This window comes from Equus quagga, chromosome 4 (assembly GCF_021613505.1).
Source record: "Equus quagga isolate Etosha38 chromosome 4, UCLA_HA_Equagga_1.0, whole genome shotgun sequence".
Lineage (NCBI taxonomy): Eukaryota > Metazoa > Chordata > Mammalia > Perissodactyla > Equidae > Equus > Equus quagga.
Window position 1 is genome coordinate 82744395 of NC_060270.1, and position 26346 is coordinate 82770740.

Below are 26346 nucleotides of genomic sequence, written 5' to 3' on the forward strand. Positions count from 1 at the left end.
CTTCTTATATTTCAGTTTGGATGCTCACAAATAGTATTAATATTTTTCAATGAAAATGTATACATATGTAATAAAATACTCATATAATAGACGTGTCATATTTTTAAAATATTTTAAGAGATAAATATAAAGTAAAGGAAACAATAGTTTTTTCTTTTTCTTTTTTGGTATCTATATGAGATGGTGGATGTTAACTAAACTTACCGCGGTAATCATTTATGCATTATGCCGTACAACTTAAACTTATACAGTGATGTATGCCAATTATATTTCAATAAAACCAGAAAAAATGTAAAGCAAATGAGATATGGAGCCAATTTAAGTGATTAACAGTTCTGCACATTCAAAAATGTGAAACTGAAACAAAAAAATGCCCATAAAACTGAACTCCCAAAGAGATCCTCTTGGTGGAGAGGACTCCTAAACCACCTCATCAGATTGTTTTCTCCTAAGATTGGTTCTCTCTCTTTAAATAAAACCATTACCACCATAACCACCACTGTTATCAACATGACCACCTTCACCACAATACCCTGGGGTCCCAAGACATATTCTCCCTTGACACTCACAAGGTAAAACATTCTTTTATTTTTCTTTGAAAGCTGAACTTGGCTGGACTTTTTAGAAAGTCTCATGAAATACCAAGAAAAAATGTAATGAAATTAACACAGGATCTCTAAGAAGGACTGGGCATCTTCCAGGATACCTTTCCCTGGCCCACCCTTTCTTAACTTCAGGACAACTTCTTCATGAAAATTGCCACCTTAACATTTTCCCACACAGATTTGCCTCCAAGACACATTTCCCCTTCATAGTTAGGGAGGAGAGGTTCCCTCTCTGTGGTTTGTCTCTCTCTCAAGGCCAAGTTCAGCTTGAAGGATGAGTCTGTTTCACAGGAGAGTGAAATAGTGGATGACCTTCCCCCATGGTGAGATGTCCACAACAGACTCTCATAGCTGGACTTGACCTTGGCAGGCCCAGGTCTTTGTTACTCCCAATAGCAATAGTTTTCAGACAATAATTCATATGCACCACAAATAACAGATAATTAGTTCACTTTCAATGTGCCATGATCAATTGTAGAATGGAATCCTTTTTCAAAATCCTTTCTTTTGTACATCGGGAAATTCAAATGTATTTATTCACTTGCTGGCAAGTAGAAGACACAAACTGGATAAGAATGACAAATTATCAGGCTAATTTTTTTTCCCTCAGTGAAGAGTGGAGATAAGGAACAGAAGAGTGTCCTGGAAATCCAACAAAGCAGACAAAGCAAATGCAGGCTCCTCCCTCCCCCTGGAGCTTTGTTCTCACAGTGGGGAGGCCTTTTGAGAACTGTGATAACTCAATTCTTTCAGATATGGTAAAATCAAGCCCACTTTATGCCATTTTTGGTTTTGTTATTTGCATTAGTACATAGGTATGTAATGACCCATTTGTAAAGAGGCACCATCAGTTTAAATATGGGAAAAATAAGAAATATTTAATACCAACTAAAATATTAATAAATCTGTGAATGATCTCAATACGAAAAGATTTCTGTAGTAGTAAAAAGTCAATAAAGCAGCTATAAAGTAATGACTCAGACCACTTTTGATAAGTCAATTTATAGAATGTTCTCAGCCAGAGCTGGCTTCTATTTGGTCAAGAGTTTATTTATCTGACTTACTTGAAGTTGAAGCCAGTGGTAATCAGGGTTTGCAATTCTCCTAATGTTTCTCCACGCCAAGGCGAGGCCTGCAGCTGTCCACAGATGGACAGATTCCGTATAAGTAAGCATGAAATAGCTTACGAGGGTGAATTTTTGGGCAAGGAATGCTGGGTAAGTCCTTCTTTTCATTTCATAACCACTTCATTCAGGGCTCCTGCCTTCATAGCTTACTGTCCATCTAAAGCTTTTGCCTAAGGACTCTTGGTTTGCATGTCTTCTGAATAATAATAATTCTAATAATGAATAATATTTATTGAGCATTTCCTTAGTCCTTAGCACTTTGAAGGAGTTGTTTTGTTTGATCCTTACAGCAATTCTATGAAGCATGTACTTTATTGTTCCTTCTTCTCATGACGGGAAACTGAGGCTTAGAGAAGATGAGTAACTTGTCTATAGACACCCAGCAGGGGTGGGCCCAGGATTGGAACCCAGTGGTCCAGCACCAGAGCCTGCACTCCGAGCTGCTGCACCACACTGAGTGTGCTGAACAAAGCAGTCCCACAGATCCCAACTCATTCAGACTCAGGATGATCATTATTTCTAAAGTAGTGGAATAAATTAATGGAATTATGATGATAATATAATGTAGTATAATATAATATAATTATATATATTATATATAACATATAATGTAATTTAATACAATATAATGTATAATTATAATTATAATTAGTGGAATTCTAGTTCTAATAGGACTAGACATCCAATACTACTTCCAGGGTAGCCCCCTGTCTCTGTCACTTCCGATGGCCTTCAAGGAAGTGACTTTGCATGTACTGGTGTCTGTGTCATGACTCTCTTGTTCATTCCATGTTAGCTAGAAGGAAATGGAGAAACTGGGCATGAAAATTATTTAAAATATTACATGTGGCTGTTCTCTTGGGTGCAGAGTGGAGCCAGTTTTATTCTGCTTATAAAGCATCTCTTAAGCATCTCATAAAGCATCTCTTCATCCTCTGTAAATATCCTTTCTCTATCAAAGTTCTCCAGAGAAATAGCACCAATAGGATGTGTATATATAGAGAGATTTATTATAAAGAATTGGCTCATTTCTTATATTCAATTAGAGAAGGTAGCAAGTCCAAAATCTGCAGGGTGGGCTGGCAGGCTAGAGACTCAGGAAAGCCAATGGTTCAGTCTGAGTCTAAAGGCAGTCTGATATAGAATCAGGAAGAGCCAAGGATACAAATGAAGTCTAAAGGCCATCTACTGGAGAATTCTCTCTCTTGCTCCAGGGAGGATGATCTTTTTGCTCTGTTCAAGGCTTCAACTGATACGATAAGGCCCACCCATGTTATGCCATGCAATCGACTTTCCTCAAAGTCTACTGATTTAATTGTTAATCTCATCCAAAAATGCCCTCACAGAAACACTCAGAATAACTTTTGACCAAGCATCTGGGCATCCCATGGCCCAGCCAAGTTGACACGTAAAGTTAACCATCACAGTTTCTAAGGCAGAGGAGTACACTTATCATCTGACAGAACCTAGAACGCTGGCCAAACACACAGCAGCCACAAAACTGTGTGTTCATACATTTACCCAAAAGGAAACTCTTTAGTGAACACTACCTTCTCTCTTCTATCTGGCCTCATGTGCTGTCCATCCTGCCTTCCCTCCCCTGTGCAGGATGATAAATCAAATGAGGATTGGTTGCTGCGCTCTGGCACTGCCTGTAATGCCCCTTAATGACACTAATCTTCTCTTTCGCTTTGTTGTCCTGTATGTCTCTGAGGCCCTAAAGCAGGAGATTACCCTCAAATTCCCTTGATCAAGGCAGGGATACACAATGGGGCGATAGACTGCTGTTAGCGCAGAGGGATTTACGATGACTTATCAAATAGCTCCCCAGGACCCAAATGCCTTATCATGAAGAGACAAGCAGCAGGAGGTTTGGCTCTAGCTTCCTGGGATCCCTGCCCTTATCACCCCTTCCTCCCCTGCCCTTACAGCTGGAGGATAGTTAGACAATCGAGGGGTAAGTGAAAGTAGAAACAGTTTTTTCTTGAGTTCCTGTTTCCAATTCTATACACCCATATATGTTGCCCTACAATGCTTCCTAGCTAATCCATAACCAACAGGTCATGTGGCCCCAGGCTCCAGATGCACCCCTTACTCTGTCCTCATTAACATATATCTGTCTTGTGTGTCATTCTTCCAGTCCTCAGCTGGGCCACTGACAACTGATTCAAAATGAGGTGTTAGCATATAACAGCTCTGCTGTCCTTCTGAGATAATACTCACACTTAAGGGCCATCTTCAACCTGGCTTTGCCTGTTTGCACCTCTCTCTCTCTTTTTTTAATGTTAAAAAGTATATTACTTTTGATTTTGTATAGAAATCTCTCCCAATTTCCTTTCATTCCATATAATTTAACACACATCTTTTGAATGCTGAAAGCATACCAGCCTTTGTCATGTTGAGGGCTGTTTAGGCTCTGAAGGTGAGAACACAGACCCATGCCATCAAGAAATTTTCACTCGAAAGAGAAATGCGGGTGTGTATATACAAATCTATAATCCAAGGGAAGGTTTAGTGCCATATTGGAGTTACAAATTGCTTTGAGAGCCCTGAGAAAGGGGTAATTAATTCCAGCTGGGATGAAAACTCTCTGCTTTCACATTTTCAGTTTATTAGTGTTTAAAGTATGGGAAAATATCTGCCAGATAAAGATATGCCTATTGCAGAGCTGTTCCCCATTCATACACTTATATGCAATTGCGCTGTGTATTGTTTAGAAGACACAGTCTTTAGTCCTTAGTGACTGAATGGTACCCCCAAACTTACTGGGTAATTTGGACTAGGTTAGTCCAGTCAAGCCTCCTGCTTAAACAGCAAAACCAAAATGCTAGGGTAAAGCTACTACCTCCAACAACAAAAGCAAAACCCATTTCTTTAAAAACAACAACAAGTTAGAAAGATAGTGGCTAGCTGCCAGAGCAGTTTTGGGAAGAAAACCTGAATCATATATTTAAGCACAATATTCAAGCCCCAAAGCCGTTTGTCTTGGGGGCATTTGTCCATGCTGCATACCTGGGCTTTTTTTGCAGCCTTGTGGGGCAGGAGGGAGAAAAGCCAAGGCCCGAGCACTGCCCGAGGGGGAACCGTTAGGATAAGTATGGACAAGAACGAAAACTATTATTAGGAATGTCAGATAGAATATAGGACATCCAGTTAAATTTTAATTTCAGCTAAACAATGAACAGTCTTTTAGTAAAATTATGCTCTATGTAATATTTGGGGTATATCTGTACATAAAAAATTAATTCCTTGTTAATCTAAAGTTCAAGTTTAACTGGGTATCCTTTACTTATGAATGCCAAATCTGGAAAATGTAGCCATTATGTGACCCCAAACCTTGAACTTCAAAGAAAGCTGCCCTGCTTTGAATGTAACGGAAGAAAAAGAAAAGAAAAATCACCTGTAGGATTTTGTAGCCACAGGTTATAGCGCTGGAGTTGGTCAAGGAACTTCTACCCATGAACTTGGATGGAGAAGCAACTTATGGTAGTGGTCCCAGGCACCCATAAGAAGTGGGTACAATATCTTGTTGGCAGAGCACAAAGTAAATCCTTATCCCAAGAAACCCTCACAAGTAAGGGTTTCAACAATCAGCAACAATCAGCAAGCTCTCAAAGATAACCAGGAGTACAAGGAAACAAGGTAACATGAGCAAGAACCAGCAGAAACTGGAGTGACATCACCAAGATGGTAAAATAGGAGACCCCAGCCTCTATCTTCCAAACAAGATCAACAATTAGACAGCTCTGGGAGAGCTCAGGAGTCCGCTTAAGAAACTTCAACAACACAGTGGAACAGAAAACCTTGAGAATAACCACACAAAAAAGGAAGGAAGCACAGCTTCATTTTGCCAGCATTATCCCATCCCCCAGGCCAGCACTGCTCAACACCAAGAGGGAATTCTTCAACTAGAAAGAGTTACCCTTGTGAGAAAAGGAGAACACGGTGAGTGACCAGCTTCCCCAACTTTTTGGGGCACTTCGTGAAAGACCTGCGTTAGCTTCATCCTGCCCAGAAATCAGCAAATCTGAGACATATAGAGACATCCAGGAACAAGGAAGAAGAGCAGGTGCTAGCAATATCAGCCATACAGCAAGAGCGACTTCCGTTCCCAGTGACCTGCTCTGCAAAAAACCCGAGTAGCTTTCACCACTGAAGAAACCAATGGCCAGCACAATGGCTATGGAATCTCTGCAGATTTTATCAGTTTTCACCCCATAGGTATTTGCATTCACAGACACCAGACACCTGAATCCCTCCCCAATCCCCTATGCCCCTACTGGAGCCTGGGATCTGCACAGGCAGTCAGCCCAGGTCTTTCCAGCTATATGAGTGCAGGACACCAGCTTAGACCCCTGCTGCTGGCCCCTATTGCTGTCTGTGCACTTGGGGCTAACCCTCCCACTATGCATCTGCACACTGCTGGCCTGACTCCTGTCACTGGGCTCTACTGCCATTTGCATGCCTGTGGTGAGATCCTGAAGCCATGGAAGTGCACACTGACAGCCAAGGCTTCCACAGCTGCTTGTGGGTTCAGATTCAGTCCTATCTCCAGTCACTGGCCTGTACCATTGGGCTAACCTGCAGCTAGCCCCTCCAGTAGTGCAACTGCACACCCCTGGCCTGATTCCCTTCACTGTCTCCACTGACATGCATGCATCTGTGAGGAGCCCCCACAGCCACAAAAGTGCCTGCTTATAGGTCGGGCCTCCTCAGCTGCCAGCATACCTGCGTTTGGTCCTGGCCATTCCTGCTCGCCCTGGCCCCCACCACTATGTGTGTCTGCAACTGGCCACTGCTACTACAAAGGCACTGGCAACTAGCCCTCACAGCTGGTGTGTGTACACTGGCTTTGACCAGCACTGCTGACTGCCCTGGTCCCTAACAACTGGATCTGAAAGTGCTGCTGAGGATCCCAACAGCCCTTGCAGCCACTGTGGACCCCCCACAGTGCTACTAAGAGCCACACAGCTATTGATGGTGTGGATAACAGCAGCCTGAGCTGATGAGACATCACACTCCCTCCCAGACCTGGAGCTGCCACATGTCCCTGCAACTGCACCCTGAACCACTAGACCCTGGGTCACATCATGCTTCAGCATGCCACTACCTGCAAGTGAAGGTCTTTCCTCACCAAAGTCAGTCCATAAAGTTGGGAAGAGGTGACTGCTTTGTCAATGTTCAGACACCTACCCAAGGCTACAGAGATCACAAAGAATCAGGGAAACATGATACCACCAAAGGAATACAGTAAACCTGTAGTAACTTATCCAAAAAAAAGTGATGATCCAAGAATTGCATGACAAAGAATTAAAAATAATTGTTTTAAAGATGCTCCAAGAACCACAAAAGAACACAGATAGACAATTTAACAAAATCAGGAGAACAATACAAGAACAAAATGAGAAGTTCATCACAGAAATAGAAAACAAAAAAGACCAAACAGAAATTCTGGACATGAATACAATGACTGAAGTAAAGAATTCAATAGAGAGCTTCAAAAACAGACTGGACAAAGCGGAAGAAAGAATAAGTGAGCTTGAAGACAGATCATTTGAAATTATTACATTTTGTTCCAGTCAGAGGAACAAAAGTAACAAGAATGAAAAGAAAAAAAACCTTATGGGCTTCACAGGCCACCATCAAGAAAAATAAGCTATACATTATTGGAGTCCCAGAAGGAGAAGACAAAGAACTTATTTAAAGAAATAATGTCTAAGAACTTCCCAAACCTGGGGAGAGACTTGAATATCCAAGATCATGAAACTAATAGGTTATCCCATAATTTCAATTCAAAATTAACTTCTCCTTGATACATTATAGTAAAACTATCTAAAATCAAAGACAAAGATAAAAAGAAAATTTTAAAAGCAGCAAGAGAAAATATTCTCTTATACAAGAGAAACCCTTGTATAGGCTAGTGGATTTCTCAGCAGAAATCTTGCAGGCTATGAGGGAGTAGAATGATATATTCAAAGTGTTAAAAGAAAAAACCACCAAGAATACCCAGCAAAGTTGCCCTTAAGAAATGTAGGCAAGACAAAGACTTTCCCAGGCAAACAAAAGTTGAGGGAGTTCATCACCACTAGACTTGCCTTACAAGAAATACAGAAAGGAGTTCTTTAATCTGAAATAGAAACATGCTGATTAGTAACTTGAACGCATGTGAAAATATACAACACACTGGTAAAGGTAAGTATATAGTCAGATTCAGAAAACTCTGATACTGTGATATGGTGGTGTGTTAACTATTTGTCTAGTATAAAGGTTAAAGGACAAAAGTATTAAAAATAGCCATAGCTACAATAATTTGTTAATGATATACAATATAAAAATATGAAAGTTGTGACATCAAAAACAGTTTTTTGGGGGGAGTAAAAGGGTAGAGTTATTGTATATGATAGAAGTTAAGTTGCTATTAGCTTAAAATAGGCTGTTTTACATATATATGATATTTCAAGTAAGCCTCAGGGTAACCACAAAAACAAAAACCTGTAGTAGATACAGACAAGATAAAGAGAAGGGAATCAAAAAGTATAACACTATGGAAATTCATCAATTCACAAAGAAAGACAGAAAGAGAGGAGGAGAGAACAAAGGAAATACAAAACAGCCAGAAAACAATTAAAACAATGGCAATGGTAAGCACATACCTATCAATAATTACTTTAAAGGTAAATGGACTAAATTCTTCAATCCAAAGGCATAGAGTGGCTGAATGGATAAAAAAGGAACACTCAACTATATCGTGCCTACAAGAAACTCACTTCAGCTTCAAAGACACACGTAGGCTCAAAAGAGATTTTCCACACAAATGGAAACCAAAAGAGAGCAGGGATAGCTATACTTGTATTAGACAAAATAGACTTTATGTCAAAAACTGTAACAGAAGACAAAGGTCATTATATAATGATAAAGTATGAATTCAACAAGAGGATATAACATTTGTAATTATTTATGCACTCAACATAAAAGCACCAAAATATATAAACCAAATATTAATAGACCTGAAGGGAGAAATAGACAGCAATACAATAATAGCAGGGGACTTCAATACCCCACTTTCAACAATGGATAGATCATCCAGACAGAAAATCTATAAGGGCACATTGGACTTGAGCTCTACCTTAGACCAAATGGACCTAACAGGTCATTCCACCCAACAGTACCAGAAGATATATTCTTCCCAAGCACACATGGAGCGTTCTCCAGGATAGAGCACACGTTATGTCACAAAACAAGCCTTAGAAAATTTGAAAAGATTGAATGATACCAAGTATCTTTTCTGACCACAATGGTATGAAACTAGAAATCAATAATGGGAGGAAAACTAGAAAATTCACAAATATATGGAAATTAAACATACCCTCCTGAACAACCAATGGATCAAAGGTAAAACTGAAAGAGAAATAAAAAAAATATCTTGAGACAAATGAAAATGGAAATGCAATATACCAAAACTCATAGGATCCAGCAAAAGCAGTGCTAAGAGAGAAGTTTTTGGCAATAATGACCTACATTTTAAAAAAGAGAGAAAGATCTCACATAAACAACCTAACTTTATGATTCAGGGAACTGGAAAAACAAGAACAAACTAAGCCAAAGTTAGCAGAAGGAAAGATCTCACAAAGATCAGAGCAGAAATAAATAGAGACTAGAAAAATAATAGGTAAGATCAATGAAACAAAAAGTTGGCTTTTAGAAAAGGTAAACAAAATTGAAAAAACTTTACCTAGACTTACCTAGAAAAAAAGAGAGAGTACTGAAATAAATACAATTATAAATGAAAGAAAAGACATTATTACTGATACCACAAAACTATAAGAATCATAAAAAACTGTTATGTGCCATCAAATTGGACAACCTAAAAGAAATTGGACAACCTAGAAGAAATTGATAAATTCCTAGACACATGCAACCTAACAATCTGAATCATAAAGAAATAGGAAATATGAACAGACCAATAACATGTAAGGAGATTGAATCTGTAATAAAAAATCTCCCAAAAAAGAAAAGCCCAGGACCAGTTGGCTTCACAGGTGAATTCCACCAAACATTGAAAGAACAGAAAGGTCAATCCTTCTCAAACTCTTCCAAAAAATTGAAAAGGAGGGAATACTTCCAAACTCATTTTACAGAGCTAGTATTACCCTGATCCCAAAGCCAGATAAGAATACTATGAGAAAACTACAGGCCAATATCTCTGATGAATATAGGTGAAAAAATTCTCAACAAAATATTAGCAAACCAAATTGAACATCATAATAACATTATTATACACCATGATCAATTGAGATTTATCTCTGGGGTGCAAAGGTGGTTCAATATACTCAAATCAATAAAGGTAATACACCACATTAATAGAATGAAAGACAAAAATCATATGATCATCTCAGCAGATATAGAAAAAGCTTTGACAAAATTCACATCCTTTCATGATAAAAACTCTCAATAAATTGCATATAGAAGAAACATATCTCAACATAATAAACTCCATATATGACAAAACCACAGCTAAAATCATACTCAACAGTGAAAGGTTGAAAGTTTTCCCTCTAAGATGAGGAACATGATGAGGGGGCCCATTTTCACCACTCCTATTCAATACAGTCCTGAAAGTCCTAGCCAAAGCATTTGGGCAAGAAAAAGAAATAAAAGGCATCTAAATCAGAAAAAAAGGAGTAAAATTTCTCTACTTGCTGATGACATGATCTTGTATGTAGAAAATCCTAAAGACTCCAAGAAAAAACTGTTAGAACTGATAAGTGAATTCAGCAAAGTTTTAGGATACAAAATCAACATACAAATATCAGTTGAGTTTTATATACACTAACAATGAACTATCTGAAAAAGACATTAAGAAAATGATTCCATTTACAATAGCACCAAAAATAATAAAATATTGAAAAATAAGTACATCTGAGGAAATGAAAGATCTATGTACTGAAAACTATAAGACATTGCTGATAGAAACTGAAGACATAAATAAATGGAAAGACATCCCTTGCTTATGGGTAAACAGTTAATATTGTTAAAATGTCCATATTGCCCAAAGCCATCAATACATTCAATGCAATTCCTATCAAAATTCCAATGGCATTTTTCACAGAAATAGAAAAAACAATTCTAAAATTTGTATGGAACCACAAAAGATCTTGAATATCCAAAGCAATCTTGAGAAAGAACAAATCTGAAGGCATCACACTTCCTGATTTTAAACTATATTTCAAAGCTGTAGTAATCAAAACAGTGTGGGACTGTTATAAAAACAGACACATAGACCAATGGAACAGAATTGAGAGCCCCAAAATAAACCCTTGCATATATAGTAACTGCTATTTGACAATAGAGCCAAGAATAGGCATTGGGGAAAGGATAGTGCCTTCAATAATTGGTGTTGGGAAAACTGGATACTCACATATAAAAGAATAAAATTGGACCCCTATCTTATATCACTCACAAAAATTAACATGAAATGATTAAGGGCTTAAACATAGACCTGAAATTATAAAACTCCTAGAAGAAAATATAGGCAGTAAGCTCATTGACATTGGTCTTGGCTATGATATTTTTGGATTTGACACCAAAAGCACAAGCAACAAAAACAAAAATTAAGAAGTGGGACTACATCAAACTGAAAAGCTTCTGCAAAGCAAAAGAAACAATCAACAAAATGAAAAAGCAACCCATGGAATGGGAGAAAATATTTTCAAACCACATATCTGTTAAGGGGGTGATATGCAAAAATATAAGTCAGTCAGACAACTCAATAGCAAAAAAAAAAAAAAAGAAAAAAGAAAAAAGATTTAAAAATGGGCAGAGGATTTAGACAAGTACGTAAAAAAAGCGTTTAACACTACAAATCATCAGGGCAACACAAATCAAAGCCACAATGAGATATCATCTCACACCTGTTAGAATGGCTATTATCTGAAAGACAAGAGAGAACAAATGCTGGAGAGGATGTGAGGGAGAGGGAACCCTGGTGCACTGATGATGGGAACGTAAATTGGTGTACCCACTATGAAAAACAGTATGGAAGTTCTTCAAAAAATTAAAAAGTAAATTACAATATAATCCAGTAATCCAACTTCTACTTGTTTATCCAAAGGAAACAAAATCACTATCTTGAAGAGGCATTTGCACTCCCGTGTGCATTGCAGCCTTATTCACAATAGCCAAGACATAGAAACAACCTAAGTGGCCATCAAGGGATGAATGGATAAAGAAAATGTGATATATATATTAAATATAATATAATATGTATATAATGGGATATGATTCAGCCACACAAAAAAAAGAAGGAAATCCTGCTATTTTCAACAACATGGATGAACCTTGAAGGCATTATGCTAAGTGAAATAAGTTGGGTAGAGAAAGACAAATACTGTATGATGTCACATGTGGAATCTAAAAACATCAAACATAGAAATAAAGAGTAGAATGGTGGTTGCCAGGGACCGAGAAGTGGCGGAAATGGGGAGATGTTGGTTCAAGGGTACAAAATTTCAGCTATAAGATCAATCAATTCTGGGGATCACATGTACACCATTGAACAATAGTTAATATTGTATTGTATATTTGAAAGTTACAATGAGAGTAGAGCTTAAATGTTCTCACCATAACAAGAACAAAATGGCAATTATATGAGGGGAGGATGTGTTAACTAACCTTATTGTGGTAAACATTTTGCAATATATACATGTATCAAAGCATCACATTGTACATTGTAAACTTACAGTGTTGTATGTCATATATTTCAATAAAGCTTGGAATAAAAAAAAGAGCCAGAAGAAACAACAGGTGTTAGAAAAAGCCTGATGCATAATTCAAATGTTGGAATTATCGTACGTAGATTTGGAACAACTCAGCTCACTATAGTTAAAGAAGAATTGATGAGCTTTAACATATTTTCAAGGTGACTTAGTAAATTTGAAAAAAAGAAGCAAACAGAGCTTCTATAAGTGAAAAATATAATAACCAAAATTAAAAGCTGTCAGACAGCAGATTGGACTTAGCAAAAAAGATAATTAGAAAAACTGAAATCAGGTTAGAAGTTATCAAATTTAGCACAAACCCCACATGTATCCTCATTTATTCATCAATGTGACCCTCAAAAAATGGGACAAATTGGAAACATAGAGTCATCCCTCCCTCAGAAGATTAAGATTGGGTTAACAAAACGGGTTCACAGTTAAGTAATTTCAACAATAGAGAGGAAAAAATTCATGGAGCAAAACTTGCATAAAGTTTGAGGCAAAATTATCATTATTTTCAAGTGGTGTTATCCTTGACCTAGAAAAATGCAGGAGAATCTACTGAAACCCATTAATAAATAATATGAGACTTTAGTAAAGTGACTGGTTGCAAGTGAACAATTCTAAAATCAAGAGCTTTCTGATGCATTCAAAATAACCAATTAGAAAACATTATATAACATGTATTAATATAATTAATATGGTATTTATGAGAACTATATATTCAGAACTACTTACCATTATATATTTTATGCTTTTGAATGGAAAGAGTGCATGAGTATTATTTTTCTCCAAATGAATCTATATCTTTATATAATCTTTAAAGATTTTATTTTTCCTTTTTCTCCCCAAAGCCCCCCGGTACATAGTTGTGTATTTTCAGTTGTGGGTCCTTCTAGTTGTGGCATGTGGGATGCCACCTCAGCATGGCTTGATGAGCCGTGCCACGTCTGCACCCAGGATCCGAACCTGCAAAACCCTGGGCACTGGAACTTAACCACTCAGCCACGGGGCCGGTCCCCTATATCATTATATAATCTTTTTATTTTATTTTTTGAGGAATATTAGCCCTGAGCTAACTACTGCCAATCCTCCTCTTTTTGCTGAAGAAGACTGGCCCTGAGCTAACATCCATGCCCATCTTCCTCTACTTTGTACGTGGGACACCTACCACAGCATGGCGTGCCAAGTGGTGCCATGACCGCATCTGGGATCCGAACTGGCGAATCCCGGGCCGTCAAGAAGCCGAACATGTGAGCTAACTGCTGCACCACCAGGCCGCCTCCTTCCTTATATAATCTTAATCAAAACTCCAACTTGAATTCAGGAAATGTCTATTTATATATAAAAATGTAAGTTATATATATAAATGTAAATTAATGTATATGTGTATATATATACACGTATGTGTATATATACTTATACACATATATACATATATACATGTGTATATGTGTGTGTACATATATGTGGAACACTGTTGTAGGAATATATGGAAGTTAGTATCTGACAAAAGAGGCCTTTCAAATCAATGGAGAAAGATTGAGTTTGTTATGAAAGGGAGTTGGCACAACTGACAAGCCATTTGGAAAAGATTGTTTCTCTGTCTTGCACTTTTATATAAACGAATCAAGATGGTTTAAAATTTTTTTTAAAGTTGTTTGTGTTTCTTATTTTTATTGTTCATTATATAAAATTTTTTATAACTTTGGGGTTTGGGAGAAATTTCTAAGCATGACACAAACATCAGAACAAGGAGAGTATTTATAGATGTTACTATATAATAATTTTAAAAGTAAAAAACAAATTAAAAGAAGAAAAACAAAGTTTGCCACATATGTAACAGCCAAAGGGTTATCATCAGTAATCTGTAAAAGCTTTTTCTAATTAACAAGAGAAAGTTATATATGTCAACAGGAGTTTGTTTTAAAAGAAGAAAAAGAGGTAGTTTAACAAGAATAAAAATAATATTCAAATTCACTAGTAATCAAATCAAAACATTTTATAGACTGGCAAAATAGAAAAGGGTGGGTTGGTGGCAGTGTTGGGATATGGCCACTCTCATTCCTGTGGTGACAGAACCTGTCTGGGAGTCACTTAAATGACATATCAAATTGTTAAATATACATATTTAGCTCCAGAGATTCTGATTCTAGGAATCTGAATTCTACAGGAATATCTGAAGGCATGTGCAACAATCCCCGTGCACACATATTCATAGCCAGATTATTTATAAGATGAAAAACGAGAAACAAATCTACCATCAGCATGATTGTTTAAATAAGTTAGGGCAGCCTTTCAAAATCTCTCTCCTTCAATGTCTATTACATAATGTTTAATATAAAAAGCAGGTTACCAAACCTCATGAATATTAAATAATACTTTTAAAAATTTTAATATTCTGCACATGAAAATTTATGTCTGTGAAAATGTCTGGATGATATATCTAAAGTGTTATTAATACTTAGGTAATGAGATTTTTATGTATTTTTTTCTTCTTTTATACTTCGTTATATGATTTGATTTTTTTCCCCCACAGTGAGCATGTCTTGCTTTTAAATTTGGTAGGAAAAAAATTTAAGTTAAATAATAAAGCAGAAAATTAGAATCAGCGCTTTAGGAGGTAGGCCACAGTTATCTGGAAAATTCATATACTAGAACTCTTGTTCACTGACAGTGGTTAGATTAGTAAAGCATTCCTGTGTCTTGTGTGTAGAGAACCAGCTGCTGAAATGAAAAATAATGTGCTTACAAGGAATATTTTCAAGTATATATCAGGTTAACATCTCCCCAAATATTGCTTACCTTTTCTCTTGGAGAATCACCTCAATTAAAGAACTCCCCAAAACACTTCGCATATTCTTCTCCTCAAGTAAATGTAACCATCTGGTTCAAATCAAGGTTCATTGTGTTTGGGTCTTTCTATCCTACTGAAATATCATCTCTTCACCTAATAAATGAATAAATAATAGAATATGCAATAAATTTCCCCACTGTATTCTCTCTATGCTAAGGCATTTGCCTTGAACCTGAACTGTATTGTCCAGGGAAGTGGAAGGTAGATTTGACCCACAACAAACTAGTCTCCTTCGTCTTTGAGTTCAAAGCAGAGCTTTTAAAGTTTCAAAGTCTGTAGCTAGATAATAGTCTAAAATTAATGCCTTTGACTTTCAATAGCCAAGTTTCCCTGGGAGCTGGGATTTATGTACTACGAGCCAAGCCGGAGGGAATGGAGCTTAGATATTGTCTAGACATCATAGTGTAGGCAGAGAAATGCTAGGTATAAAATTTGTTCTTACTGCTTCCATGGGACTAAAGCCATTTCTGGGTTTGAGGAAGAAAGGAAACTAATTAGACCCCAATGTCCTGGCACTTTTCTTCTAAGTTACAAATATGTGTCATGAGATTTCCTCTTCTTTCCTGAGTGAGTCATTGGTAAGCCAGGGTTCTGATTTCCTCGGTCTTTGGAAGTCTGATCAGCGATTAGCGTCAAGATCCCTAGATCTTTTGCCTCTGGCTGTGAACAACCTCATCCCTTTACCCAGCGTGCTTCATAAATGATTATTTTCAATGAGGGACACAGCCCAAGAAAGATTGAGAAACACTGTCCTAAAGAAAAACAAATGAGAACCAGGATAAATACGTGGTTTTCTCTTCTAAAATGTTAATCTGTCAGTCCAGCACCACGCTAATATCTGAATCATGTGGGGAACTCATTAAAAATTACCAATTCTTGGTTCCAGCCAGGGACCAAAGGAGTGAGATGGGCGGAGAATTCTTGTGCTTTGCAAACTTCTCAGGTGACTGGATGCTCTATCAAGCTGAGTTCTCCTGCCTTCAACTACCTAGACATGAATTTCCACCCGATCCCACTCAAGGATCAGATTATTCCTACTTTTAATCAGAAAGGAACCATAGAGAGATTCAGAAGAATATTTTCCAGAGCCCTCAAGTGAGCATTTCGCTGGAAAAACTCATTAAATCAAGACGCTCTGCTTTGTTATAGTCTTGTTCACGAGGGGTTAAAAGGTATATTCCTTCCCTTTTTTGTTTCGGAAGTAAAACCTTTGGCTTGGATGTCTCAGCCAGAAGAGCTGCAGACTCGCTGGTGGCGGCAATGCAGATGTTCACAGCTGCACGCGGAGCATCACAGGACGCATCATCGCTGCTCTGCTGCCCACGATCCGTTCATTCCCCTGTAAATGTGTGATTCTCGAGACCATAGAAAGCTCTTCAGGAATTTGGTTTTCTGCCACTCTGTGAGCAAGTTCCTTTACGGCCTGGGAGAGTAGGTGTCTGTGGATTTCTAATAGCAAGATTAAAAGTTCTTTCTCTTTGCGGGCTTCACAGGACACGAGGATCAGTATTGAAAATATGGTTTACTGTCTTCTCTAGACAGGTACTCTGTCTTAAAATAATGAAAATATAATCTAAAATCCATAAAACACAAAATTTGACTCTTCCCCTATTTTCCCTAATATATTGAGGGCTCAACTCAAAACCATTCCCGTATATGACAACTCTGACTTCTTCAGCCCACAGTGATTTCTCTTTATTCCAGATCAGGCAGATTCCTGTGCAGGTTGTCCACTGCATACCTCTCCAGGTGCTAGTTACAGTATATATTTTGTATATGGTATTTGTATATTTATGTAATATATATCCAATAGCGGTAAGATGCTCCCTGTAAGAGGCACAATTTTCTAATTTGGGTGAAGGTAGAATATGGGCTAGCAGTGTGTCTATCTTATTCTTGCTTTTTATAGTATTTGTAATGTGGACAATGGGATGCTACACTACATTGTTTATTTTAAATCAGCATATCTCCATGTTTCTTGTTCCAATGAAAGTGTGAGTTCTCATATTAGAAGCTTACATTACACATCTATTCTTTCTTCTGGCATGAATAAAAGATGGGGATGTAGTATGTTTTCAATAAAAAGATTCTTAAACTGAATCACAGGCACATAGGATATTAATGCAGAAGAGATGTCTGTAATGTCCAGGCATCTGGTTGAGGATCTTCTAATCAAGATCAAGCAAAGTGAGAAATTTTTAGGATAACAGTTTTACTTTATTATATTTTATTTATATGTACAAAACAATGTAGATTTAATTTTTGGACTTTGATTTTTCCCTAGGAATTTAATAATAAGGGTCATAGTTTTCAAATTTTGGATATGTAATAGGTGATATATCAGTTAGGGATTGCTTTCAGCGCCATGTAGCAGAAATCTCATCCCAGTAGCTTAATAAAATAGGGATCCATTTTTCTCATGTCTTAAGGACAGGGGGTAGACAGTGCATGGATGGTCTGCTGTTCAAGGAATGGGGCTCTTTTTCTCTTCCTGCCCTCTCATCTTTAGCATGTGACTTTTGTCCCCATGGTTGCAATATGGCTGTTGCAGCACCAGGTATCATGCTGCAATCCATACAGGAAAATGAGAAAGGAAAGAACAAAATGAGTCGGTCCGTTTTCACGGAGTATTTTTCCAAATCTCTTTTCAGAATCTTTCACTTAAATCTCATTGACCTGCACTATGTCGTATGGCCAATCTTCTTGTGAGAGATTCTGGAAAGGAGAGGATTTTTAATTAAGCATATTGAAGTTCTGTTGGGAAAGAAGAAAGGGAAAATGGATATTGGAGAGGCATTTTCTACCAAACCTGACATTTCAGTTTTTATGTGTATTTTTATGGTGTCATTTGGACTTATCCTTACCACACTTAAATATTGCTTGGGCTACACAACTGTCCACAGGGAATTCGAATGACTGGGGGGTTTCAGAGCTGGAAGAAGAGAAAAAAATGGGCGACACCATGGAATGAGTTTGGGGATATTAATAAAGTAGGTAGTGGTGCCCCTTGGCAGGCCAGTTCAGAGAACTCTCAGGAAACCTTGCACATCTATCTGTAATGTACCTTCAACTGCGTACTTCATTGATAAGAAGATCCAGATCTGATGGCAATTTCCCAAGTCCTACTTACTTTTCAGCTTCAGCCAACATAGTCATAGGATTTGAAGCTGATGCACAGCTGAGTAGTGGAAGTCAAGATAGTAAAACTGGTTCCACTGTGTATAAGACATGTGAAATCTTCTTCTACTATATACAAATTTCAATCATTTTCTTTTTACATAAGCAAATAATATTTTCCTTGTTTCATTTCATTTTTAATTTTTTGTTATGGAAAATTTCAAATAAACACAAAAGTAAAGAGTAGCATAATAAACTCCCATGTGTCCATCACTCAGTATCAACGATTGTTGACTCATGACCAATTCTGTTTTGTGTATAGCAATACTCATTCTTTTCCCAAGATTATTTGAAGCAAATTTATGAAACCTTATCATTTATAATAAATATTTTAGTATGATTCTCTAAAATTTAGGGATCTTTACCCAGTCTGTATTAGATTTGCCCATTGTCTAAATTTTGTCCAGGTGTTTCAAACAAGGATCGCCTGGCCTCATGCTCAGTTGCACGAGCAGTGCGGGATAGGTTGTGGAGAGACTGAAGAAAACACCCGGAGACAGCGTTCGAGACATAAGGGTTTATTGGGTCTTACTTACAGGAAGTGTCCAGGAGTGGCTGGCTGGTTGGAGTTGTGCACCTGCTACCACTTGCAAAGAGGAGGTTGCTTATATAGGCAGGGGACAGAGGTGATGTGCTTGCCAAGAGGGACTGTCCTTGCTGTGACCAGCATTCTCAGGAACAGCAGCTCACATGGAAGGGCTCTGTGTTCCTTCAAGATGTGTTGTTCTTTGAGATAAGTTAAGATCCCGGTTGGTTTCCCAGGCCCTAGATTGTTATAAATCCCACAGTGTTGGCATCCTGCCCAGAAGGGGGCCAGAAGGACACGTAGTTGCTATAGGGCATGTAGGTTAGTGCCCCTACAAGGATTCAAATAAGAAATGTATGTTGTAATTAATTGCTATGTTTCTTAAATCTCTTTTAATCTCCAGGATTCCCTCTTGCTTTGCTTTTCTTTGCAGTTTATTTGCTGAAAAATCCAGGTTCAAAAGCATTTCCCATATTCTGCATTTTGCTGCCTGTATCTCCGTGGTATCAGGGTACATGTTTCTCTGTGGCTTGTTTATCCTGCAAGCTGATTGTTAGAACTGAAAGCTTGACCGGATCTAGGTTGATATTTAAAAATTTTTGTTTTTAAGGAATTGAAATCATTCTATAAGAATAAATTTAACTGTTATTTTTCCTATGTAAAATCTTCTTTTCAGATAACACCATCTTAACTCAAGGTTAAAGAAAAGTACTTTGAAGGAAAGGGCAACCATCTCAGTTCTCAAGTAGTTTGAAATTTTTTGTTTTTGGTGAGGAAGATTGTCCCTGACCTAACATCTCTGCCAATCTTCCTCTCCTTTTATGTGGGACACTGCTACAGCCTGGCTTGATAAGTGGTGTGTAGGTCCGTTCCGGGGATCCAAACCTGGGACCCGAACCCATATCCTGGGGCTGCTGAAGCAGAGTGCACACACTTAACCACTATGCCACCGGGCTGGCCCCCAGTTTGAAATTTTAAGTCCACACAGTTTAACTTTGCTGTTGTGTTAAATTTTATTCAATGTTGTACTCAACAGATCTTTTCCAAATAAAACAAACATTATTATGACCAAATATTCTTTTTTCCATCCCTCAGTTTAGGGCTTCTTGACACATTATGGCCACTTATATCAGGTAGTTCTGATTTTGCCTGTATGATTATATTTATATATTTTTTCTACTATCTAATATAGCCCTTACTTAGGTATAGTTAATTCAGATTGAATTGAAACAAGGTTACTCTGAGTAATTTAAAAAAGTCCTGTATTAGAGACATTGATATGTCATTTAATTTTATATAAACCAGCTATGCAAATACGACTCTTTACGAGCGATGAATGAGGGGGCTCATCTCACTTAGTTTAATCAGAATCACTTGTAAGTATCAAACTGTACACAAACTTAGCCTGAGATTGGGTCGTTCTCTGAAACCTGCTCTCTTGACTTCTCAGTGCTTTTCCTTGGGATCTATTTTGTTTTTTACCCCACACATAGTGAAAAGGTCAGTGTGATCATGATTCAGGTCTGCATTACGATAAATGATCTATGAGTTCTCATTTCGTCCAATTTACCTATATTTAGGTGTCTTAAAATGACATGTAATTTTTTCTTGTTATAAATTTGGGCTACTTTATGGTAGTAGTGTGTAAAGTTTTTTTAAACCATGGTATCTATTTTATTTTAGGTACACATTTTGTAAAAGATCTCTATATGAAAAAATAAATACAGGGAGAGCAAGTCTGCTTAAAGTCAGGGCGAGGCGTCTGGAGCCCTCCCACTTCGGCACCCCTTGCTCCTCTATAGCAGCCCTGAGCATCTCACATATTTCCTGAAAGTCACTGGAGCCCCATTTGAAAATAATGCCCTAAGGTGTCCCAGGCTCCATCTTTCTCCATTATTTGTGGACGGCCTCTGTGTCCAATATGAGAATGAATGAATAGTGCAGTTGGAAGTGATGGGGTCAGCCCGTGAGACAGTAAAGCGTCTAAGGCTTTTTGTCCTGGGTTCAGCTCAGGCCTGCTCTTCTTCCTAAATGTTTCTTTCCGAGAAATAAGGCAACCCCAGAGTGATATCTGGTTTCTAACCTCAGCTCTAGAGTTAATTATGAAATGTAAATTTGAGCTCGTAAATCTTCTGAGATATTTTACGTAAATTTTAAAATTAGTTGTGATTCAGAAACTCCTGTTTAATGAAATGTTTTGAATGTTCTTTGATGAATTCATCCTGTAGTACTCTAGAGAGAATCCCCATAACCTGGTTGTCACTGTGCATTACGAGTTTAAATACCCATCAGGAATCTTTTGGTCAACAGGCCCAAATTAAATTAAGCAACCTTTCTAATTAAGACAGAAATGCAGAACACTTCATGTAACCAATGAATTGTAACTGAGAAAGGATAATTAAGTTTGGAGTTCGTCATCTAAAATTGAACTGGTAAATCTGAATTCCCTATAATTTGAATTTGAATAACATATTTTGGATTCTGGCCTTCTTTATTTTCTTCCTTATTTTATATTTCTCATTTGTCCCTCAGATTCTCTTCTCTGATTTATCCAGAATACCAATTTCTAATAAACTTTACCTTTAGTTAACAGTATCTTTACTTACGCTTCCTTTCAGCCCCCTCTAGGCACTCAGACCAAATTGTAGCTCTCTTAGGGCTGTGTCAACAGGCGCTACATACAGATCCTGTCTTCCCTTGCCATGGCCCTACCCTTCCTTCTCAGCTGATATTCTTAGCTGGTATTCAAATGTTTAACAATTGGTATAGCACAGGCACTGATCAATCAGAACAGACACTAGTCACAAGATTACATCATTTCTGGAGGTCCAAAGATGCTGGTGTGGCCCAGGTGGCTGGGGAGTGGCTGGTTATACCAGAGATGGTAAGAGTATTACAATATTTTAACCACAGGCTTGGTAGATGCAACTGTTAGTTTCTTCAGAGAACATCTCAGTGGGAAAGAGCTATACTTTCTGAGATTTCCCTTATTCAGTGACTGATGGATGCTGGGGTTTAAATGTCTGGACTTTTCAGATCTACTTGGGATCACTCTGAGTGGGTGTTTGTTCCAGAGACCACATGGAATTGGCCAAAGCTGTCGTTTGGCCTGAATTACAGCTTTATTTCTCCCTCTGCCCAATACTGCTTCCTTCCCTTTTATTTCATAAGTGTGATCTCAAGGGCCTCCCCCAGTGAATGACCTGCATGTTAAACTCCAGGTCAGAATCTACTTCTCAGGAAACCTGACCTGAGACATTTGGTGTGGCAAGCTAGGTCTACTTAAAATTTGGGCTGAGTATGATCCTGTACATATTTTTTAAAGTAATGAGTAGTATGAAAAATAGGTGCTAAATGAATATTTGTTGATAATTCAAATAATTCAGTTCTCTCGGAATAAGTCATTTTTACAACAAAGTGGCTCATCATTTTGTCTCTCTGCTCATCTGCCTTAGTTTGTGCTTATAGCAGAAAACCATTTAAGATAAAGGACTTTAGTGGCACAGCAAGATCTGGTTATTCATGGCTATAGATGGGGGACGGTATTTGATGTAATCACTTTATTCCTAAGAATGCTCCCAGCTGACCTTTGGGAGAACCAGCAATTCTGCCATCTTACTCTACTCACACTAAGTTTTGTACATTCTGTTATCATAGATAAATGCATATATTCTGGGGAGATATTGACATTATAGACTTTTTTTTTCTAATATGAATAAATGGAGTACAATCTGGCCAAGTTTTAAAGAAAAAAGGTTATACTGTCTAAGTAGGGATCTTCTCTGGAGGGTCTGGCCTGTGTGGGATGTCACGCTGTGCAGGATGTCATGAAGGAAGATTCCAAGAAATCAGGTAATAGCAAAGAATAACCAGCTTTTGGGAGACATGGGAAGGAGTGCCAGAGGGAGAAGAAGAGAGCTGGAAACAGAAGTCACTAGTTATAAATGTACTGAGGACCTGCCTAGGGTATGGTTATAGATTGAGGGTCTTATTAGAGGATTCAAAGAAGAAGGAATATGGCATGTAAGCCTGGGAGGATAGATGTCCTCAGGGCCAACTTCATGGACATGTGACCTGTACAGTTGTACAAGACTCTGACTCCAAAAGGCCTCAAGCTGAGAAGGGCTCCATGCTCAGAAGAGCCTCATGCTTGGTTTAATGCTCTTTTCGCCATCTTGAAATTCTTAATACTTTTTAAAACAAAAAGCCCCATATTTTTATCTTGTACTGGGTCCCACAAATTATTTAGAGTCTTGGGGTCTATATGTATAGAATCACCTCTGCTCTGTGGGAACGGATGAGACTCTGTCACTATGCACAATGGCCACCAGAGCCACAATCCCCTCCCAACACACACTAAAACATTGAGACGTACAACAATTAAATGCCTACTCTAAGTCCCTGAACATCTCCTGCCAAGAGGCTATGTCAGATGCTTTAGCCCATAATTTTTCATCATAAAAATGAGATGGCAAATGGCAGAAAGCCTAGGTTTACTCTATTTTAGGGTGCCTAAGAAAATAAGTAAAGCTTTAATCCTTGTTGTCAAAACATGGAACTAAATCTCTGCTTCTCTTCTTTAAGCAGAAAATAACACCTTCTTTTGGGATATGGCCAAATGCATTGCTTTTCACAACTAAAGGCACAATGTGTTGAATTTACATTATTTCTACTCCTGTTTCTCTGAGGGGTGGAAACGCCCTACTGCCCCATCCCTCAGTTGCACTGGGTTATGGGGACATGGTGCTGTCAGGGACACTCCTGTCTCTATGGATGATCTCTAACTACCTTCGATGCTGGGGCAGAGCTGTGCCCACAGCGTGGGTTTGTAATATATTTCTCATCTCTCTATAGCATGTCAAGTTTACAAAATGTTTTCACACTATCTGATAAATGCTTCTTGAATTGAATTGGAACATGTTCATAAACATTTTAGAGTCTGAACTTTCAAGAGAAACTCATCGAAGTTCTGTTCAAATTACAGCCAAGGTCTATAAAGCAGCAAGATTTTCAGACTCCAGAATCATTTATGATTCGGTATCAGCCTATGAAATTGTGTTTTGATGATTTAAAGCCCATCTGTCTCCTACTCCTCAGGGCCTTTGAACTTTTAACAAATGCCTGGAGTTTCCATCCGATGACTTCATACTTCAGTATTCAAAGGCCACTTTTTAGTTTAGGCTCAATATACAGGGAGAGACACTACTTCTCATGGGGTTAAGTGCCCCAGCCTCCTCATTTGGACTTTTTTTGTTTTCTGGTGCAGTGATTGGAGAAATGATCTTTGTCCACTTGCCAATATGATGTCTTCTTGGAGGTTCCTTGATTATATATGATCACCAAGGCAAGGTAAGAAAGGCCGCACTCATTCTTTAGAGAACATGATGTTTGTTGTTATAAAAACTTAGAAATAAAGAAAATTCAGAAAAAGAAAGTGATTCACTCATAGTTCGCTCATCTAGCTGTCTAAGCATTGTTGATCTTTCATGGTTTTGTTTCTAGTCCTTTTTTCCCCTGGCATAGCTTTTCGTTTGTACTGCAGACTTGATATTATGCTTCCTACATATTATTTTGTATTCTACTTTTCCATTTGTTGTTGAAGCAAGAATATTCCCATATTATAAATTATTTATAAATATATTTTACATGATTACAGAAAATCCATTTGGTTGGTGTACCAAGGTTCTTATCCATATTTCCATTGTTGGGCTCTTAAGTTACTCCAAAATGTTGCCATTATAAATAGCTATGCAACAATATACTTTTTTATAAAGCTGTTTTTTCTTCTCCACACATATCAAGCAACTAGCTTAGGATCAACTTCCCAAAATGGGAGTTATCGAGACAAAGAAGATCAGCACTTTAATTTATTTTCTTTGTACTCATAGTTACACTGCTGTGTTGCTATTATATTCCCAACTATAAGCTATGAAAAATATATCCTCATATCACATTTTCAATTTTGAATATGCTTTTAAATTTTGCTAATTTAGTAGGTGAAAAATCAGTAAGCAAAAAGACACAAAAATCTTTATTATTTTTAAATTTGTAATAAAGTCAGCTTTTTACAGCATTATGTAACTCAGCCTTTTTGGTTTTGAAAGCTTAACTCTATGAAGCAGAGATAATGTGAAAGGAAGTGTTGAAGAAGGGGCAAAAAGTGGACCTTCTGTGGTCCTTTGTACCATTCAGGAGAGTACAAAGTAAGTTTCTTTTTGCTGCTTCCAGAAAATCTCCCAGCACGTGGTAGTTGTAGTAGTTTGTCTGCAAAATGACTGCTATGGATTCCTTCCATTCCTATATGTGCTTACCATTCTCCCATCGAGGGGTGGAATCTATTCCTCGATCATCTTAAATATGGCTGGCCCGTGACTGCTTTGACAAATACAAGATAGGAGAAGTGACGCCAAGCCAGTTCCAGGCCTAGCCTCTGAGAGAAGTGGTAATTCTTCCTGGCTTTCTTGGGATGCACGTGCTGGTGGAAGCCCGCTGCTGTGTAAAAAGTCTGATTACTTGACGACCCTGCGAACTGTGGAGGAGCCCAGACCTGGTAGGGAGGAGGGGCTATGTGGAGAGAGCGGCTGATCTGACGCCAGTTCTTCCAGGCCAGGCGCTAGATAGGTGAGTCAAGAAGCTTCAAATGACTCCAGCCACAGCCACCGTCTGAATGTCCCTGACTGACAGATGCCGAGTGAGAATCTTTCCACAGACACCCATCAACCCTCACAACCATGTGGGATTAGAGCAAAATTCTTGTCATTTTAATCCCCTAGGTTTTGGGACCACTTGCTTTGCATTCATAGCCAAGCAGAAGAGAAATCAAGGCAAAATAATAAAGTATTTAAAGTGTCTTCACTCCCAGTAATTTTACATAGCATCTCCTTCTGTTCTGAAAGTTGACTATAAACAATGCCCATCGCTCCTCCTTCAACCCATCAAACTTGTTCTCAGCACTTTGATTGGAACAGAGGGATTATATGACTAGTAGCTTAAACTCGTTTCTGTCTTGGTAGCATTTTTATTTTAAAAGAGATTAAAACCTTAAAAAAAAACAGGCCCAGTTTTAATGATGTAATGGCAGGCGTATACCAGTGGAGGAGTAGATGATAGGATTAGCAGTGGATTAAGGTCCATTCCTTTAAAGAAATGTTCTACTCCCATTCTCTGTGATTTTGGTGGGATCATCAATCTTGGGAGAGCATAGCAATGGACATATAATTTAGGTTTGGTCGATCATTGCAGCTTGTCTCCCAGGAAAGAGGCATTGGTCCAAGTGGTAGGCACTAACCCAGGCATA